The sequence below is a fragment of the Xenopus laevis genome, chromosome 5L, assembly GCF_017654675.1.
Source record: "Xenopus laevis strain J_2021 chromosome 5L, Xenopus_laevis_v10.1, whole genome shotgun sequence".
NCBI lineage: Eukaryota > Metazoa > Chordata > Amphibia > Anura > Pipidae > Xenopus > Xenopus laevis.
The window spans coordinates 166402375-166416958 of NC_054379.1; positions in this window are offsets into that span (position 1 = coordinate 166402375).

Genomic DNA, 14584 nt, shown 5'->3' on the forward strand with positions numbered 1-14584 from the left:
GTCTGATACTTTGCCACACAGGGAAGAAGGGAGGGTTAAAGGAGAACTAAAGCCTGTTGAGGTTCTAGACCTCTTGGTACCAGGAAAGGGGAGGCCTCATCGCCTCTATATATATATATATATATATATATATATATATATATATATATATATATATATACAGTTAGATACATACATTTTTGGACAGATGACTTTTTTTTTCTAATTTTGGTTCTGTACATTACCACAATGAATTTTAGTTGAAACAACAGCTGCAGTTGAAGGTGCTCTCCATGCAGGTAAAACAAGTCATCCTTAAGCTGCAAGAGCAGGAAAAACCCATCCGAGAAATTGCTCCAATATTAGGAGAGGCAAAATCTACAGTTTGGTACATGGTGAGAAAGAAAGAAATCACCGGTGAACTCAGCAACTCAAAAAGACCTGGACGTCCACGGAAGACAACAGTGGTGGATGATCTCAGAATCATTTCCATGGGGAAGAGAAAGCCCTTCACAAGAGCCAAACAAGTGAAGAACAGTCTCCAGGAGGTAGAGTCTCCATATCCAAGTCTACCATAAAGAGAAGACTGCATGAAAGTAAATACAGAGGGGGCACTGCAAGGTACAAGCCACTCATAAGCATCAACAATACAAAGGCTACATTGGATTTTGCTAAAAAAAATCTAAAAAAGCCGCACAGTTCTGGAAAAACATTCTTTGGACAAATGAAACCAAGCCAGGAGTAGAGGTGGCTAAGTGTGGGTCAATTATAGGCTCAATTCTGCAGTGCACACCCCTGCCACAGGTGTAATAACAATATGTATTTAGGAAAACAGGAACTGTGAATGAGCCAGTAACCAACGCTGTTGGAATAAACACTTTTGCAGCAAGTACTGCTCACTGGCTCATTCACAGTTCCTGTTTTCCTAAATACAGATGAAACCAAGATGAAGCTCCAGCAGAATGATGGCAAGAAAAAAGTCTGGAGAAGGTGTGGCATTGTGAATTATAGTTTAAAACATTTTGCAGAAAGTTATTGAAAGTTATTTTGGCTAAACAAATAGGGAGCACGCATGTGAATATATAGCAGTAAATACTTTTGTTTTGGAAACTGTGGCAATTCTGCCTATGTGGATCCAGAAAATAAGGAGAACAAGGGCGTTTGTATGCGATTTGCATTAGAGGACAAAGAAATGATTACGTTAACAATTGTCTTATATGAAGAAATAAAGGTTCTGATAAAGTTGCTGTGTTCAACTGTTATAAGATGTTGCAAATGATGTAGGTTTAACATAATAAATCAGGATCAGAGAAAAGTAAGAAAAAAAACATTATAATAAATGTGGAAGGTGTTATTATGAAAATATAACTAAGATGGCATCTGTGCTATAGATCACAGCCAACTCAGTTATTCAAGTTGCCCTGCCTATATTATGTGCGTATCAAGGGGTCTGCCCATACCCATTTACATGTCCAGCCTGTTGGGGAAGATAGAGGTGATGGCTAAGGGTGGGGAAAACAAAATGGTTCCTGCCCCACATAACAAAACTCATGATTACTTCATAAAACGAGTCCCGTTTTTCTTCTTCACAACCAGTTCTGCACATACTTATTGTACCTGTGTGATTATAGTCCTTCCTAAATATGCAGCATTATTGTTTATCATATTCTTCATCATGCAGTTCTATGGGGTAGGACATGTTAACAAGAAAGTGTCTTATCATTGGAAGGGGAAAGTAAGTTTGTGCAACAAATACAACTTATTATGGAAAGAGTCTATGATAACGGAACGCTTACCTGCTCAGTTTTTAGACAGTTTAGTCCTGTTGATTATTTTCCAGTTCTAACCGTCACTGTATCTATAACTGCCAACAAAAAAAACCTTTATCCCTTGTTAGATATACTGCCATTGTTCTATTGCCACTATCATTTACAGCAGTAAAGAGAGACTGAAGTTTATCAGAGCACAAGTCACATGACTGGGGGCAGCTGGGAAACTGACAATACATACCTCCCAACTGTCCCATTTTGAACGGGACAGTCCCGTTTTTTTTTTGATAGCTCAACCCGCTGTCACAGATTTGTACTGATAAATCCCAAGTTTCTCTATGATCTGCTGCACTGAACAGCCGGAAACAGATACAACGTTTCTAACTTAATTGGGTCTTGGCAGACAGCCCAGAATAGATACTTCACATACTTTTGTAACAGTTTGATAAGAACGAAGACTCTTAAAGGGCAATTCACCTTCATTTGCAAAACTGTAATAACATATAAAAACCACAGAAATGTATTCAAACTGCCAAATTATATAAAATGAACATGGTAATTAGGGGGTGTGGCCACAAAATGGGCATGGCCAACAAATTACGTGTGCCAAATCTTTTTGTCCCTCTTTCTGTTTCCTAAATGTTGGGAGGTATGACAATATGTCTAGCCCCATGTCAGATTTCAAAATCAAATATAAAAAAAAGATGTGCTCTTTTGAAAAAACTGATTTTAGTGCAGAATTCTGCTGGAGCAGCACTGAAAATTTTTTCCTATGACAGTATCCCTTTAAAGCAGGGATCCCCAATGTTTGGAACCCATGAGCAACATTAAAAAGTAAAAGGAGCAACACTAGCATGAGAAATGTTCTTGCGGTGCCAAATAAGGGCTGTGATTGGCCATTTCATAGCCCCTATGTGGATTGTCAACCTACATTGAAGCTCTGTTTGGCAGTACATCTGGTTTTTATGACCAAAACTTGCCTCCAAGCCTGGAATTCAAAAATAATCATCTGCTTTGAGGCCACTGGGAGCAACATCCAAGGGGTTGAAGAGCAACACGAGCTACTGGCTGGGGATCACTCCTTTAAAGGAATAGTTCAGTATAAAAATAAAAACTGGGTAAATAAATAGGCTGTGCAAAATAAATAATGTGTCTAATATAGTTAGTTAGCCAAAAATTTAATGTATAAAGGCTGGAGTGACTGGATGTGTAACATAATAGCCAGAACACTACTTCCTGCTTTTCAGCTCTCTAACTCTGAGTTAGTCAGTGACTATAAGGGGGGCCACATGGGACATAACTGTTCAGTGAGTTTGCAATTGATCCTCAGCATTCAGCTCAGATTCAGTAATGACCCATGTGCCCCCCCTCAAGTCTCTGATTGGTTACTGCCTGGTAACCAGGGTAACCAGTCAGTGTAAACCAAGAGAGCTGAATAGCTAGCAGTAGGTTCCTGGCTATTATGTTACACATCCAGTCACTCCAGCCTTTATACATTACATTTTTCCCTAACTAACTATATTAGATACAATTTTTATTTTGTACAGCCTATCTATATACCCAGGTTTTTACTTCTACATTGAACTGTTCCTTTAAGGGTTGATTTATTGTATAAATGATCACCTGTTCTAAGTCCTATTTCTTCCATCTACAATTGCTATCATTAAAGGGCTTGTTCACCTTCAATGCCCAAATCTTATGAAACCACTAAAAATGCTCTCATAGTGTTAGAAAACCCATTTGCCATCAAAAAAAGTAAAAATGTCCTTGTAAAAGCTAGTTTATATACCATTTAAATCTTCCCTTCTCCTGTCTCACTGATCAGTTTTCTGAAGGATGGGAGTGGCCTGTTTTACACCTGCACTTCCTATATGATTACATCATCACTCTCAGGCTTTGCCCTTACTTGCTTCTTATTGGACATTGATACTGCCCTCCCCTTGTAATTCATTGGTTGCTTGTGCACTTGTAAGCAGCCTTGTATTGGCTGCCATCTTGTGTGCATTACTTGAGAGTCTCAAAAAGACCAGCATATCCCAAATCTCACACATTTTTACTATGCTAATAATCATATACATTAATGTACATGTAAACCCTATAAACCCTTACCATGTCTTTAGATTGGGCACATATTCCCCACACAAAATGCCTCATTGTCTCTGTATTGGGTCAGGTAGTATCTGTATCCCCTCCATTAGCCGCACTGTAGTGTTTTCCTGAATGCAAGATCTGCTTCAACCAGGCATTTTCTATCAGATACTTCATCATTTATATTTGTATATCCAGCCATACCTGATGACCTTGCTCAGAAGTTTTGTTTTGAACTGTAACTTTATTAAGTATGTGTAATCCTACTCACTCCTACATGTATAATCCCACTCACTCATATGCATAATCCCACTCATACATATAATCCCACTAATCCATTTAATCCCACTCACTCATACATGCGTGTAACTCTATGTAGAGGCAGCAGAAGCCACCAATGCAGAGAGAAGTGCAAATCTGCTCAATATGTTCCTAGTACATTATTGGCAGATAGAGCCCTTGCCTGCCAGCATATATAGTGTGTGTGCTTGGCAAACAAAGTGTTAAAGTACAGGGCTCCACTGAACTGGAAACGCATGTAGTCCGGTATTGTTTGGGGGAAGCAGGTCTTTGCACTTTGCTTTGGAGATTGCAGAGATTTGCGGCAATTTTTAGTGCAGAGAAGGATGCAAATGCAAAACACACAAGTGATGTACCATGTTTTTTGCATGCACAGTACATAAGGCTCCTGCAATGGATCTACTGCAAATGCACCAGACTAGAACAGGGGACACTTGGGAGGAAGAATGAGAATGGTGGTGTAGTATCTCTCATTACACAGTAACCTTGGGCTATAGGTGTACAAGGCCAGTATATGTAATAGATGAAGTACATGAGGGCACATTTTATCCTGTCAGAGGGGAATCAAAACAGCAAGTGGATCAGATACATGTGGTTGTGCTTATTGGGGGTTTCAGTCTGATTTACTTACAAGACACTTTTCTCCTTGCCCGCAGGCTATACATAGCAGGTTGGAGGTTATAGTAGAATAACTTGACGATCTTTAGATAATTAAATCATTGAGATGTACAACCAAATGACGCTGCTTACATTTGCCCATATACCACAATCTCTGGAAGCAATTTGATATATTTGGGGTGATTTAACTTACACTCCCCAAAAACGTCCCTTAGGGCTCTTTTTTGTGCGATTTTCAACTGCAAAAATGCATTTTTGGCATTTATATGCATTTGTAAAAGCAACTAGTGGCTCTTCCTCAAGTGCATTAAACCTGCGCTCCAGTGCATTCAGCCAGTGCAGCAAAGATAGAAACACACACAAGTCTTTTCAATGGCCCCCCAGTACTGACACAGGCGCCAAACACAGAATGTTGCATTGCACCTGCATTCAGAGTTTACATGTGTCTGTGTCAGTATCGGAAAGAAAATGCAGCATGTGGCATCTTGATGAAATACTCAAACCTGCACATCAAATGCATAAAATAATACCCCTGTGTATGAGCCCTAGGAGTGAATTTTCTGTAAATAGACAATCTGATCTGAAGTACGGAAGAGCACTGGGGCCAGCAAAAAAAAAATAAATTTATGGTGAATTATGACTTTTAAAAGTCATAATTATGACTTTAAATCTCATAATTATGACTTTAAAAAGTCGAAATTATGATTTTTAATCTCATAATTATGACTTTTAAAAGTCATAATTCACCATAATTTTCTTTTTTTTGCTGGCCCCAGTGCTCTTCCGTAATTATGAGATTAAAAGTCATAATTTCGACTTTTTAAAGTTGGCAAAAATAGACTGTGTGTGTGCACAAACCACACCTGTATGGCCAGATGTTTTGGGCCTCGTTCTTATGACTATTCCACACACCCCACTTCTGGTACCAAGAACTGTTGCAGTTTTTGACCGCCTTGACCTGCCACACCCTGTGAGTACCCCACAAAGGACCTCAGGATCCCGGGAACAAGAATTACAGCAGATGAAATAGGAGGCAAAACTTGTTCCTTTATTTCTCTGTGCAGCATAATTATTTACCCTCATACACCCCTCAGGGCTGCGTGCAGAAAGGAGCAAAATGACAGGATGAGCTGCAGAAGTGGTTACTTCTGTGGTTACATATGTTTTCCAGTTATGTAAGTCACATAGTTACAGCTAAAGTATGTCCGATAATATTGTGCACTGGGCGTAGCCATTTAGCCTGAAGAATCATTTGCCTTGCAATTAGCAGTTTCTAGCACTTATCTATGCATCCTATTGATTATTGATTAAGCATATCTCTTCAAAGCCTAACTAAAGAAGTAGATAGAACTTGTACATTATGTTTTGTGCTTCTGTACCAGCATAAGGCAACCACAGCCCTTTAGCAAGGCACAAAGTCCTCCTGTTCATAAAAAATTTAATAGAAAAAAAAATTATTTTTGATGACAATAATTTATGGTGAGCTAGTTGTTTCTAGTTGAGCTAGTTTATCCCCTCAGTAGAAATTGTACTCCAGTACAAATAGGCCCAAAGTTGATAAGAAGACTTCAGAAACAGCACTGACCCATCCCCTCTGATGTCAGAGATGAAGTCACAGAGGAGAAGTTCTCCAGTGACTGTCACCAGTGAGAAATTGGGAGATTGCAAGCTGGGAGGGACTTTACAACGGGCCTAGTTTGACTTGGGACCTCTCTGCAACCTGTTTCAGGGAGAACTGCACAACATTACTTCTAATGGAAAATTTATAGAATATATTACAAAGATGAATTTCATAATCATATGAAGTCTGTTTTCTGAACCAGAGTGAGAGTGCAACTTCCAGCCATAATGATTACCAAAGAGAAGCTGGTGGACCACACCAGAATGAGAATCACAGCTTGGATTCTCAGACAAATAAGGATTGTTTCCTAAAGCGATTAACTTACTCATCCAATCATGGAAATTCTATAGCAATAAAATCTACAGTAGAGTTTGGAGAGGTTCTCAAGAATGGTGTCTGAAGACTGATTCAGCCAAACCTTGGTCAAAGTCAACTTGTAGTTAACACTGTGAAGGTACTGTAGAGACTTCTCTTTCAGCAATGATAATCAAATTGCTGTGGTCGGGTCCTTTACAAACCACAGTTTTAAAGTTATTTTGAAGATCCATCCAAGGATTAACAAACTCGTTCCCCAATGGGAATTGCGTCTTGTCCTAAATAAACTATGTGAGAACCCTTTGTCCAACAGAAAAATGCTATTATGAGAATAAAAGTCATAATTATGAGATTAAAAGTCATAATTTCGACTTTTTAAAGTCATAATTTAGAGTTTAAAAGTCATAATTTCGACTTTTTAAAGTCATAATTATGAGATTAAAAGTCATAATTATGAGATTAAAAATCATAATTTTGACTTTTTAAAGTCATAATTATGAGAATAAAAGTCATAATTATGAGATTAAAAATCATAATTTCGACTTTTTAAAGTCATAATTTAGTTTAAAAGTCATAATTTCGATTTTTTAAAGTCATAATTATGAGAATAAAAGTCATAATTATGAGATTAAAAATCATAATTTTGACTTTTTAAAGTCATAATTATGAGAATAAAAGTCATAATTATGAGATTAAAAATCATAATTTTGACTTTTTAAAGTCATAATTACGAGATTAAAAGTCATAATTTCGACTTTATAAAGTCATAATTATGAGAATAAAAGTCATAATTATGAGATTAAAAGTCATAATTTCGATTTTTTAAAGTCATAATTATGAGAATAAAAGTCATAATTATGAGATTAAAAGTCATAATTTCGACTTTTTAAAGTCATAATTATGAGTTTAAAAGTCATAATTATGAGATTTAAAGTCATAATTATGACTTTTAAAAGTCATAATTTACCATAATTTTTTTTTTTTTGCTGGCCCCAGTGCTCTTCCGTAGATAAATCATACTTTCGGTTTGGTATATATTATAGTATCGCCCAAACACACAGATATTTGATGCCTGTAGTAAATCTATCCTTCCAAAAATGCTTCTATGTGCCTAAAATACATTATGCAGCAATCCAAATGAATCCCAGTAACATTGCCTTCTTTTCCTGATATTAAGCTGGATCACCGCTATGATGTTTTGGCAAGGAGAAAGCATTTTCATGAGATTTCTTGCCCATAGTAAACATGAACTACAGGTATGGGATGCATAATTCAGAAACCCATTAACCAGAAAGATCTGAATCACAGAAAGACTGTCTCTCAAAGACTCCATTCTATCCAAATTTTTAAAAATGATTTCCTTTTTCTCAGTAGTAATAATACAGTAGCTTGTACTTGGGTTTCTTTAATGTTTACTTCCTTTTCTAGTCGACTTAAGGTATAAGGATCCAAATTCTGGAAAGATCCGCTATCTGGAAAACCCCAGGTCCTGAGCACTCTGGATAAAATACTTGTACCACAACAAATCTCCATGTGTGCCAGTACTCTGGGAATTCTGCTTTTGGTCGATATGTAATATGTAATAGTACCCTACTTCTCAAAACCATATAAAATCCCTGTAGCTGGTATTGTGTGTCGTTTGTGTATAAATGAGATTAAATAGCAATTTTATTAAAAAGAAAAAAAATATCGCAGGCTATGGGGACTGATTTCTTACAGAAAACAGGTCAGTTTAAGTACTAGCAGCATTGCGTGTATATAAGTGGTATTCTCTGGTAGAAGCAAAGGTAGTTCCCCTGGGACAATCATTGATGCACACAGGGTATTATCTGTCTGCCAAGATCATTGCACCTCTGTTTCCTCAATTTGCTGAACAAATCTTGGCTGGTCAGTCATCTGCTCCTCCTGATACTCCCATTGGGATGGTGTTTGTACCCTCTGAGCTTCGCCTGTCCATCCTACAACAGACTCATTGTTCCTGGCAGGCTGGACATCCTGGTCCAGAAAAGACTCTAGAGTTATTAAGACGACTTGTTTGGCTGCCGACTATTCGTAAAGACGTCAAAGACTTTGTTGCTGCCTGCACCATTTGTGCCACTTCTAAGGCTAGCCATACTCGCCCTAGTGGATTATTACAACCTATACCCATCCCCTCTCGTCCATTAACTCACTTAGCAATCGACTTTATTGAAGAGTTACCACCCTCAAGAGGGAACACTGTGATCTGGTGGTTATTGACCGCTTTAGTAAAATGGCACATTTCATTCCCCTGCGAAAACTTCCCTCTGCAGTGGAATTATCCCAGCTCTTCATTCAGTATATTTTCCAGTGGAAATAGTCTCTGACAGAGGATCCCAGTTCGTATCCAGGTTCTGGCGCTCTTTATGCAAAGCGTTGGGCATTTCTCTCCAATTCTCCTCTGCCTATCACCCTCAAACTAATGGGGCAGCGGAGTGAGTGAACCAAGCCCTTGAGCAATTCCTAAGGAATCATGTTTCTCTCTGTCAAGACAACTGGTTTGACCTCCTCCCGTGGGCAGAATTCGCTGATAATAATGCTTGTCACACTTCCACTGGAAGATCTGCATGGTCTGCATCCACAAGCATTTCCATAGGACTTCCTACTATCTGACGTTCCCGCGGCTGATGACCACATGGCTCATATGTCTGCTATTTGGGCGGCAACCAGATCTAATCTTCAAAAGAGTGCTCTGGTGCATAAGATTTCTGCGGACCGCAGAAGGAAGCCCTCTTCACCTTATAAAGTTGGAGATAAAGTATGGCTTTCTTCTAAGAACATTCGTCTCAAGATCCCTTCTCCCAAGCTGGGTCCAAAGTTCATTGGTCCTTTTCTCATCTGAGATTATCAACCCTGTGGCTGTTTGACTTCAACTTCCTCCTGAGATGCGGATTCTTAATGTGTTTCATGTCTCCCTGGTGAAACCAGTTATTTCCAACCACTTCTTTTCTGATCAGTCTCGTCTTTCTGCCATCTCTGTGGACGGCCAACTAGAGTATGAAGTGGAGAAGATCTTGGATTCCAGACTCTCCAGAGAATCTCTTCAGTACCTCATCAAGTGGAAGGGCTTTGGTCCAGAAGAATGTTCTTGGGAGAGACACTCCGATGTTCATGTCCCCGCCTTGTGAGGGAATTCTACACTAAGTTTCCTCAAAAACCTAGATTTAGTGGTCCAGTGGCCCCCCGTGGGGAGGGGGGTACTGTCACAAACTATCAACCACAAGTCATCTTTTCCCACCGGCATCGATCCCAAAATGGTGGCGCCCATGGCTGCCACGTGGGTAGCGGTGCCGGCGCAATGACATTAGCGCAACGACGTTGGCACGGGAGCGAATGCATTGACGCTGACGTGGTGACGTCACTAATGGTGTCAAAATTGTAAATAAAAGGGCGCTCTGGCCACCTAGAGACTGCCCAATTATAGGATCTGTTATTTAGTGTTCCTGGGTGCTTTATTATTGCTATTCCTGGACTTTGACCCCTGCCTGGTTGCCAAAAAGCTTAAGCTTAGAATTCTGCACTGAAATCCAATTCTCAAAAGAGCAAACAGATTTTTTTATATTCAATTTTGAAATCTGACATGGGGCTAGGCATATTGTCAGTTTCCCAGCTGCCCCAGTCATGTGACTTATACCTGCACTTTAGGATGGAACTACTTTCTGACAGTCTGTTATTTCTCCTACTCAATGTAACTGAATGTGTCTCAGTGGGACTTGGCTTTTACTATTGAGTTCTGCTCTTAGATCTACCAGGCAGCTGTTATCTTGTGTTAGGGAGCTGTTTTCTGGTTACCTTCCTATTGTTCTGTTGTTAGGCTGCTGGGAGGGAAGGGAGGGGTGATATCACTCCAACTTGCAGTACAGCAGTAAAGAGTGACTGAAGTTTATCAGAGCACAGAGTCACATGACTGGGGTCAGCTGGGAAACTGACAATATGTCTAGCCCTATGTAAGATTTCAAAATTAAATATAAAAAAATCTGTTTGCTCTTTTGAAAAATGGATTTCAGTGCAGAATTCTGCTGGAGCAGCACTATTAACTGATGTGTTTTGAAAAAAACATGTTTCCCATGACAGTATCCCTTTAAGTATCAGGTACCCACTGGTTGTTATGACTTCATTGCACTAAGATAATGTACTGCCGCCCTTTGCTCAAGCAGTCAGAATACATGCTAATTTTCAAGGATGGCGCCTTGGGGATAGGGAGGAGAGGATCCAGCTTTATGCTGATGATACCTTGATATATCTTGGGGATATGGGGTCGTCCTTACACTGTTTAATTGAGATAATAACGACATTCGCGGGCCTTTCGGGATTGGTCACTAGTGCTGCTAAATCCAACATACTCCTAGTCGATTGCATAATGACCCAAGCAGGACAGCCGCAGTCTCCATTTCCAATTGTAGCTCAATTTACTTACTTGGGAGTCGAGGTCAAGCTACCCATCTCTGAATATTATCGTTCTAATGTTCTGCCTCTGCTGTCAATTGTAGAAAAGAAAATTAAGGTATGGGAATCCTTGATGTTAAGCCCAATGGGTAGGATACAGCTCATAAAGATGATCCTTCTCCCTAAACTGCTTTATATCCTTCTCCAAGCTCCGATTTGGATTAATAAGTCCTTCTTTGCCAAAATTGACTCTAGCTTCCGTAGGCTGATTTGGGTGGGCACTCGCCCTCGATTGAGTTTAAGCACACTTACTAGGGACAAGTTCCACAGTGGGGTTTCCTTCCCAAGTGTCTTCCTGTACTACTTGGCAGCACAGCTGAGTCACCTAGTGGTATGGGTGGGAGAATCTTTCCATCAGACTCTCTATCACCTACATAGGCTAATAATAGGTGGCCCCTTCCCCCCATTTCAGTGGCTTCTCATTAAAAAACCGCGGCCCCTGCAATACCCAAATCAAGTGTTGAGTTTCATGCGCACAATTTGGGGGAAGGCTTCTCAACTTGCCATGATCGATAAACTTCTTCCCCAGACACCACTCTGGGAAAACTTTTGGTTTCCGGGCGTGGGTAGACTGGGCAAGAATCCTATTTGGGCGAGGTGCGGGATCCTTACCATAGGGGAGGTTTGGCACGAAGGGGAGTTGGTCCCGTTTGCTAAGCTGCAGGAAGACTTTCGCTTACCTTCGCACCAATGGTTAAGATACACTCAACTGCAACAGAGCCTGTCCTATCAGAACAGACAGCAACCTATTCAGTTAGCTCATTATAGCTGGGTGGACTGCCTTTCACAGGGCTCCACAAAGGGCATTATCTCGAAGATTTATTCGGGACTGCACACTGTGCATTTTAATAAACCTCTACTATCCCTGAAGGCTAAATGGGAGTGTGAAGTTGGGGTGCTTGAGGATGAGGAGTGGGATGAGTTGGTGGCCTCTCCTCTTACGGTTTCCGTCAACTATAGAGATAGAATGATACAATTATACCTAATACATAGGGCATACTACTATCCAGCTAAATTGCACCGAATTTTTCCTGACTCATCCTCGGAATGCCCCAGGTGCCAGGTTTCGGATGCCTCTCTCACCCATATGATATGGGACTGTCCGGTTCTTGCTAAGTACTGGTCTGAGATCCTTGATTCTCTTGATGCAATTATGGAAACCAGTATCCCACGTTCAGTGAAAACCTGCTTCTTTGGCATAGGCCTTAATGATACCTTTACTTTGCAAGCACTGTTTGTGAAAGAATGTTTGTTCTTGGCTAGGAAGCTCATCACGAGGAAGTGGAAAGATGCCCTTCCTCCTTCCTCAGTGCACTGGAGGCAGGAGGTTAAATCTCTATGCAGTTTAGAGGCCTTGATTTATAAAAAAAAGGGGTAGCTCTAAGAAGTTTGATAAGATCTGGGTTCAATGGCTGGATTGGGTACATGACTAGTGGATTTTACTGATATGCATTCCATGTACTTGCTGTGATGCCATGTTTACTGTGTGGATTCGCTGATACCTCTGACTGTGCCTTTGTACAAGACTTTTATTTTCTATGTGTAACCAAATGTGACAATGTGTTCTCTTGCATTGTATGTCTTCTATATTGAGTTCAATAAACCACACCTGAATTCAAAAAAAAAAGATAATGTACTGCCAGAAGGTATTGTCCATAGACAGGTAATGCAATCAATTTGCAAAGATATTGGGATAGATCAAGGTCTACAAATGCAGTACCATCCACAAGTTAATGGGAAAGTGGAAAAGTTGGCAAAAATAGACTCTGTGTGTGCAGAAACCATACCTGTATGGCCAGATGTTTTGGGCCTCGTTCTTATGACTATTCCACACACCCCACTTCTGGTACCAAGAACTGTTGCAGTTTTTGACCGCCTTGACCTGCCACACCCTGTGAGTACCCCACAAAGGACCTCAGGATCCCGGGAACAGGAATTACAGCAGATGAAATAGGAGGCAAAACGTGTTCCTTTATTTCTCTGTGCAGCATAATTATTTACCCTCATACACCCCTCAGGGTTGCGTGCAGAAAGGAGCAAAATGACAGGATGAGCTGCAGAAGTGGTTACTTCTGTGGTTACATATGTTTTCCAGTTATGTAAGTCACATAGTTACAGCTAAAGTATGTCTGATAATATTGTGCACTGGGCATAGCCATTTAGCCTGAAGAATCATTTGCCTTGCAATTAGCAGTTTCTAGCACTTATCTATGCATCCTATTGATTATTGATTAAGCATATCTCTTCAAAGCCTAACTAAAGAAGTAGATAGAACTTGTACATTATGTTTTGTGCTTCTGTACCAGCATAAGGCAACCACAGCCCTTTAGCAAGGCACAAAGTCCTCCTGTTCATAAAAAATTTAATAGAAAAAAAAATTATTTTTGATGACAATAATTTATGGTGAGCTAGTTGTTTCTAGTTGAGCTAGTTTATCCCCTCAGTAGAAATTGTACTCCAGTACAAATAGGCCCAAAGTTGATAAGAAGACTTCAGAAACAGCACTGACCCATCCCCTCTGATGTCAGAGATGAAGTCACAGAGGAGAAGTTCTCCAGTGACTGTCACCAGTGAGAAATTGGGAGATTGCAAGCTGGGAGGGACCTTACAATGGGCCTAGTTTGACCTGGGACCTCTCTGCAACCTGTTTCAGGGAGAACTGCACAACATTACTTCTAATGGAAAATTTATAGAATATATTACAAAGATGAATTTCATAATCATATGAAGTCTGTTTTCTGAACCAGAGTGAGAGTGCAACTTCCAGCCATAATGATTACCAAAGAGAAGCTGGTGGACCACACCAGAATGAGAATCACAGCTTGGATTCTCAGACAAATAAGGATTGTTTCCTAAAGCGATTAACTTACTCATCCAATCATGGAAAGTCTATAGCAATAAAATCTACAGTAGAGTTTGGAGAGGTTCTCAAGAATGGTGTCTGAAGACTGATTCAGCCAAACCTTGGTCAAAGTCAACTTGTAGTTAACACTGTGAAGGTAGAGACTTCTCTTTCAGCAATGATAATCAAATTGCTGTGGTCGGGTCCTTTACCAACCACAGTTTTAAAGTTATTTTGAAGATCCACCCAAGGATTAACAAACTCGTTCCCCAATGGGAATTGCGTCTTGTCCTAAATAAACTATGTGAGAACCCTTTGTCCAACAGAAAAATGCTCAGTTTTTCTGTTAAAGTATTGTTTTTACATGCAATTTCATCAGCCAGAAGACTTGTTGGACTTCAGGAATTGTCCATTTAAGAGCCTTGTCTTGTGTTTCTTCCAAGCAAAAGTCACTTCCTATGCTAGTGTTAAAGGAGAACTAAACCCTGAAAATGAATGTGGCTAAAAATGCCATGTTTTAGAAACTGAACTTATTGCACCAGCCTAGAGTTTGAGCTTGTCAATAGCAGCAATGATCCAGGACTTCAA